The sequence below is a fragment of the Lynx canadensis genome, chromosome E1 (assembly GCF_007474595.2).
Source record: "Lynx canadensis isolate LIC74 chromosome E1, mLynCan4.pri.v2, whole genome shotgun sequence".
NCBI lineage: Eukaryota > Metazoa > Chordata > Mammalia > Carnivora > Felidae > Lynx > Lynx canadensis.
The window spans coordinates 30,274,230-30,282,058 of NC_044316.2; positions in this window are offsets into that span (position 1 = coordinate 30,274,230).

The window sequence follows — 7,829 nt, forward strand, 5'->3', positions numbered from 1 at the left end:
TGATCCGCCAGTCCTCAAGCGGGTCTCTGGCCGTTTTATAAGTTAGTGGAACAGAATAGGATGGGAAGACATGAGCTTCAGTGATTACCCAACCTTGACAGCAAGTTACACACTGAAATGAGATGTGAGGAAGAGGCCTCCCTGGCAGGCCCTCTCCAGGGACCCAGCACCGTCGCCACACAGTCACATTTCCTAGCTTGTAATGGAAAACAAACACTGTTTACAAGAGCTTAAAGTAGCTCAAATGGGAACATGAGCCAAGCAGTAGAATGGAGGGTGAACTTCTACATGGAAGCTTTCAGCAGTCCAGTAATTATTCAGTACCAGGCCTGAAATACAGGCTCCTGATGAGAACCATTATTCACTTTCCCTTGGAAAATGAAACACCACACTCATGACCACTTAAAAACAGATCCAGCCCCTCGTAAGCTGTTTGACATAAAACAAAAGTTGCTGTATGTCCTTCACTGAGCTCTAAGTGCCGTTTTTGTCCTGCTTGGTATCCACTGGCTTCTTCTCAGTTTCTGAACCGCTAGAGAGAAACTGGGTAAAATAGATAGAAGAAAATGGATTTGGTGTGCTGCCCCCACCCAACCTCCATACCTGTCCCCGGGGGAATACAGGTTTTCTGAATGTTCAGGATTCTGGCCTGCAAATGAAAAGTTCCTTCTCTTCTTCTGCTTTGCCGCCTGCCTCTCTCCTCTCCCCCAGTTAAACCAATAATACCTTTCCAGTGTGTGGACTTCCAGATAGTTGGCAGAAGTCCTTCAAGGGTGTTGGATCAAAATGGGTAGCAAAGAAGAATTAAAAAAAAATTTTTTAAGTAATTAAACAAAAAAATTAAAAACACACACACACACACACAATAACTGAAAAATAAAACAATTCTAGCTTTAAAAAATTTCCAAAAATTCATGTGTTCTCAAAGTCCACTCTTTGGTAAGAAGTAAGTGGAGCACAGGATTAGCTGTAAATCTGGGGGGAGTCCATCTCTCTGGCATAGCAGTCAAACTGAGATCATAGGGCTTTAGGGTTGTTGCTACCCCATGGATTCACTCATTCCTTCAGCAGACAGTCAGATATTTTTTGTGTTCTATGTATTGAGAATATAGTTGGGAACAAGACCATGCTCTCTCGGAGTCTTTGTAGGTGAACAAGGATGAAATAATTTAATGTACTCAAAGTGCTAAGTCTCTGCTTGACATTTCATAAGTGGTCAATAAATGTTGGCTGTTATTAGCTATTACCCCCAATTGCCCATAGCTGTCTCTCACTCTCCAGCCTCTGCTATGCCTCAGGCTATTCTTTTAGTCTGTGAAGAAAATCCTCCCCAAATTTTGCCAAATTTCTGTCCAAATTCAAGACTTATCATAAAAAAGTACGTCACATGATTATGTAGGCTGAAACGTCCCAAAAAGATTTGGGAAACTAATTTTAAGTAAACATATAAAACATAATCATTGTAGGAAAGCTCATTTATAAACTTCTGTCTTACTTAAATCTACTTAATTTACTTATTCTTAACCATTACATTTAGATTATTTGTGAAAATTTCATGAGATATTAAACAGCTAATCATTTAAGTTATCTTTCTTGCTGAAAAATTCTGTAACAGAAGTTGATATGAATTTAACATGAGCTTATTTGACTTTTAGTAAACTGAGGTCGAATAAAAGTACTACATTTAATACTGATAACTCTAAAATTCCGGTTTTAATCAAACCAATAAATTTAAACTAGCTTTTATTTACTGAGGACTATCCTAGATCATGTGAACTTGCAAAATATTTGGGCTAGTTTCTATATTTCTCAGAGGATATTTATATAATACGTATTTGTCTTTAAGCCAATTAAATAGAACTCTTTTCAAATTAATTTTGGCAGGTTAAAAACAGAACTACCCTACAATCCAGCAATTCTACTACTAGGTATTTACCCAAAGGGATACATGCACCCCGATGTTTACAGCAGCATTATCTACAATAGCCAAATAGTGGAAACAGCCCAAGTGTCCACTGACTGATAAATAAACAAAGAAGATGTGATACACACACACACACACACACACACACACACTCACACACATACACACAATGGAATATTACTCACCCATTAAAAAAGAATGAAGTCTTGCCATTTGCAATGCCATGGATGAGGCCACAGAGTATTATGCTAAGTGAGGTTAGTCAGAGAAAGACATACATTATGATTTCACTCTTACGTGGAATTTAAGAAACAAAACAAATGAGCAGAAGGCAGAAAATGAGAGAGAGGCAAACAAGAAGCAGACTCAACTATAGAGAACAAACTGATGGTTACCAGAGGGGAGGTGGGTAGAAGGCTGGGTTAAACAGGTGATGGGGATTAAGGCATGCACTTGTATGCAGCACTACATGATATATGGAAGTGTTGAATCACTATATTGTACACCTGAAACTAATATTACACTGTATGTTAACTAACTGGAATTTAAATTAAAACTTAAAAAAAAAACAACCTAATTTTGGCAATACCAGTCAGAAGTACAAACCCCCTCCCCATGTACCTATAACATAAATACAAAACTGCACATAAATATACAAACAGCTCAAACAGATCTTACAGATTTCATTTTAAAATTGTAGCCATGAGACAGGTATGATAATGTAAAAGTTTATAAAAGGACACTAGTTTATAAAAGGGCAGTTGGATCGAAATTGTGTTTTTGGAAGATGGAATAAGTTCCCCCTGCTCAGATAGCTTTTTATTAATGTTTGTGGAAGAGACTTTTTAAGACTTTTCACAGAACTCGTTTTCAAAATAGCCTTTTTTTTTTCCTCCCCCGATAAGAAGTCCCTTGGTTCCTGGAAAAGACTACGTAAAATACATATATCTCAACAGGCACAGAAAAAAATGCAAGTTCCGTCAAAAATGACTCTTGTTCCCCAAGTCCAGAACTTTTACAAAATCTGCAAGCCTTTCTAATGATTAGAAGAGATTTGGGGACTGGAAAAATGGATAAGTGGACTCTGAACTGTTTCCAGAACCACATTTCTGGGCTTATATTCGATTTGTAAGATAAGCATAATTGCCTTTAATTTCTCAAAGAACTGAGCTGCAACCAGAATGATATGGAGACTGTCCCACCCATCCAACTACATTATCCTCAATTTGCTTCTTTACATCAGGGAGATCTTCAACTAAGATGGAAATCAGGAGATTCCTATGTTTAGATTCAGAGCCGTGTGTCTTTGGAATGCTTTAGTAAATCCTTAGACAAGGGTGCAAGATGTTTTTCTTCTTTCTGGGTCCATAGGATCATTTAGCTTAGGGGTAAGGCCTAAAACAAATTTCTTTTCAGGCTCTAAATATCAGCTTCCACTTTGGCCAACGACTGACCACAGAACTACTTTAAAAAGAAGAAAAGTGAGAAAAAAAAAATCCTTTTGCATACCTTGTCAAACTTCAGCCTTGGACAAGCAATAAATTTTCCCATAATGAAGGAACAACCCCATAGGGACCACAGGCACAGATACTACGCTCCAAGACCCACAGCCACCCCCAGAGATAACCTAAAGAAAGATCATTCTCCTAAGAATTGGCAACAGTGGGTAGGATCCCAGCCACAAATGGAGAGCATCCCACATTTCTGTACAGCTATATTATCAGGGTCCCCAACCTGTTGCCAAGCCATATTCTCAGGACCCAAAATGAGACAAACAAGGAGACAATAGCTGTCCCTGGAGGGAAGGGTTTGACAACCAATGAGTATACAAAAGCGCGTTCACCAGTCACAATGCAAAGACCTCACTCTTAACAAATGTTTTTTGCCTGCCAATCTGAATTTAGAAGGGTAGGGACAACATGAAACTTTACCTTTTTCTCTCAGCCAGGCCCCACAGACAGAGATGGAAACGGCAAAGCTAATTTTGGTTAAGAATTCTTACCTTTCACAGGCTTCTGCCAGTTTCCTCAGGATCCCATCCGCAGGCCCTGGAGTGTGTGGCGTGTCCCAGAGGGTCACACTCTGGCCACCTGAAACTTTAGAGGAGGGAAAACAGTTTTCCCCCTACCCCTATGGTGAGTGCTTGGCTCTAGGGCACCTCCTGAATGGATGAGCTTTATGTAGAAGTTCTCCACTGCGGCCACAGTAATTCAAGATTACCTTTGGTAAGGCTAACCTGCTTGCTCAGGCTTAAAACAACATTTCATCCACCTGAGGCCACACACTGGCCCTGCTCCACCCCCACCCGGTTCGGTTTCTAAGCCGGACCAAGTCCGCCTCCCCCGGTCCGCCCCCACCCGGCCCGGTTTCTAAGTGGGACCCGATCCGCCCTCACCCGGTTCAGTTTCTAAGCGGGACCAAGTCCGCCTCCGCCCCGTCTGCCCCCACCCGGTCAGGTTTCTAAGGAGGACCCGGCCCGGTTTCTAAGTGGGACCTGATTTGCCCCCACCCGGTCCGCTTTCTAAGCGGGACCGAATCCTCCTCCGCCCGGTCCGCCCCCACCCTGTCCCGTTTCTAAGCAGGACCCAGTTTCTAAGCGGGACCCAGTCCATGGGCACCCGGTCCGGTTTCGAAGCAGGCCCCTCTACACACACACCCCCCCCCCCCACCCGCGGCCCGGTTTCCAAGCAGGACCCAGTCCGCGCACACCCGGTCCCGTTTCTAAGTGGGACCCAGTTCAGCCCCAGAGCCTTCCGGTTTCTAAGACGGAAGTAGGCCCCTTCGACCTGGTCCGCGTGCTAAGCGTGGCCCAGTCTCCTCACAGCCAGCCACCCAGGTTTCTATGTTGGACCCAGCCGGCCCCTAGTCTGTTTTAGTTTCTAAGTCATACCCATGCCCACCCTGTGCCTCGTTCAGTTTCTAAATTGGGCCCAATCTGACTCAGCCGGTGTCCGGACTCAGTCCGGAGAGAGAAATGCTCGAGTCAAATCTGAAACACCTCCCTTGAGAGCTGCAGAGCTAGCTAGCATCCAACAGGGACGTACAGCCTCCAGAGGCAGCGGGAAAGCAGAAGCTCAGGGGGTTCAGCAGGTAGGTCCTGGTGGCTCCTTGCCCCTGGGGGCTCCTGGGGGTCTCCTTTTGTTTCCTCTTCTGACCAGAGCTGGTAAAAGATCGACTGAGGCATGGTAGAACTTTTAAGAGCTTATGTGAACAAAACTCGATTCAAATCGGGCAGCATCCAGTCTAACAGATTTTAAGGAGCTCCGAGGAGCTGTACAAAATAAAAGGAAGAAGGGAGTGAGAACGCGAGAATTATGCTAGACGACAGAGCAGCGTGGTTATTGCAAGGTCACTTTCCTTTAGGGGATGGCACGGGTTTGTCAGGCAGATTACCTAACTAGGATTGATCAGGTGATTCCTGATTGACGGGTCTAAGACTCCATTTGTGGGTGAGCCATAACTGTAATTAAGTTAAATCTTCATTGGGGGAGTGGGGCTTGGTGTAAGCCATTCGATTTTGGACCTGTTGTCTTAACCGCAGTTTGCCACGAAGTCCTAAAATACTACATGTTTTCCTTCCATGTGCTGGTGATCCCATTATCATTATCATAAACTGTGCACCTATTTCAGTCCTCTCCAGACTGCTGTGTCCCCAGTGGAAGAACCTGTTCCACCTTTATGAACTCCTCTGCCTAGCATCCAACCTGGCTTATCGTGTTAATGTCACTTAGTTGTTCCGTTTTTCTGCCTTATGAAGTGGAGTACATATAATGTGTATCCACACAGACACATACAAAAACATACAAGTAGATTAGCAATATAAATAATTTTTCTGAAGCCCTCCTGTCTTGTTAGCTCTAAACTCTGAGAACCTACACAAACAATGTTTCTGTCTTCTCACGAGGAAGAGGAGTGTAGAAAAAGAAACTTTGGAGAAAGCAGACCTGCTTACCTTTTTTATGCCTTTCTGTTTGCTCTCCCACCTCCGGATCCCGACAGTTCTGCTCGTGTGGGGTGTGTGATGCACCCATTGGAGGGTGTGGGGTACACCAGCATGGACCATGAGGTTCTCTGCCTCTCTTTTTCTGGTTAGACTTCAGAGGCTGATGCTCCACTTCAGAAACTAGATTTGGGTGTGAGCCACTGTGCCTTCTACCTGACAGTAGAGAGGATTCCATGTGACAAGGCTTAAAGCACCTCGGAGAGTACCCCATTGACAGTGTTGGACGGACCGTTCCATGTGGTGCAGAAGGAACCATGGAGGGGGGAGGGAATGAGCAGCTGTTAAGAATGATTAAACTTGGGGTGCCTGCGTGGCTCGGTCGGTTGAGCATCCAACTTTGGCTTAGGTCGTGATCTCCCAAATCATGAGTTTGAGCCCCACAACGGGCTTTCTGCTGTCAGCGAAGAGCCAGCTTCCGATTCTGTGTCTCCTTCTCTCTCTGTCCTTGCCCTGCTCACGCTCTCTCTCTCTCTCAAAAATAAGTAAACATTTAAAAAAAAGAATGATTAAACTCATCAGGTCACTGCTGATTTTAGGTCAGCCTAAAATACTTCAAAGTTTATTGGTGTTCTGGGTATAGAGTCCAAAATCCTTGCCATGGCTCTCACGATCACCCACGGTGTAACTGCCTGCTTCTTCAGCCACACGTGAGATGCCTCTCCTTCCTTCCCATTGCCCCAGCCATACTGGCCTTGGTATTTCCTCAGATATGATTGGCTCTCTTGCCAGAGCAGCTTTATGTAAATGGTTCTTTCCTCGCAGATCAGTTTTCTTCTCCAGCCTACAGGCAGCCCACTACAACATGTTCTTCTCTGACCCCTCAAACTCGGTTAGTGCCCCCAGTTTTACAACCTCTGGCACCCTTTACTTGCCCTTTCTCAAAACTCATCATCTTTCAACAGCTTGTCCACGGTGTCTTCTTCACTAGACCACGAGCTCCGTGAGGGTAGACACCAAGCCTGTCTCATCCATCCCAGGATCTGCCATGTCAGTCCCCTTGCCAGGTGGACACCAGACTCAAGAAATAGCTGTTCAGTGAATGCATGTCTCAAAGCTTTTAAGTTTTAAGGATAATTCTCCGAGCCAACTGCGTGATGATACTGGAAACATAAGAACTGAACGCGCTCTTCCTGCTCTGTGTCTCCCAAATCCAGCTGGGAAGCAGGAGGTTTGAAGGACAAACATTATAGATGGGGACTCTGGGTGAAGAACCTCAGCCAGGGAGCCAGGCCAGGACTGTCACTGTGAAATAGGAACATTTTCATGGGAGGTGACCCTTTGCTGGAACCCCTCAATTCCAAAGCGGTCGATAGCTTTGGATTGTTATGCAATGTGACTAATTCGCCTGTGAAAAAAATTTAGCTCCAACAGTAGTGCTATTTTTTGTTTTTCATTAAAATCCTGATATCCTGACTAATCAACTGGACTGTGTCCAGACTGTACCATTTCTGTAACATTAAAAAATAACCTGTAACCACACCAGCAAAGCCACCCCTTAACAAATAAAGGACCAATGGGAACCGAAGGAATCTAGAGCCCCCTCACCACACACACACAAAAAAAAATGACTAGGGAAATAATTTGGCCTGAATTGTTGTTTAATGTAATCGAATTAGACCTCCATATCCGAATAGGCTTGGCCTTCTGAGTGTGTGTCATTTGGTCCATCTCTCTAAATCACTCACTTGAGTGCCTACTGTCTAGCATCCTAGGGGCTGGTAATCAAAGTGAAGTAACTCTTTCTATCCAGAGATCTTATTGTCCATTTGGAGAGACAGAATGGAAAAGAGTAAGTGAACCAAAGTGCTAGAGGAATGACAATATATAACTTTCAAATTCCAAGCAATGCATCCAGCGCTCATAGAGAGGCATACCCTGAGGAATCGGGAGCAACCCCAAGAG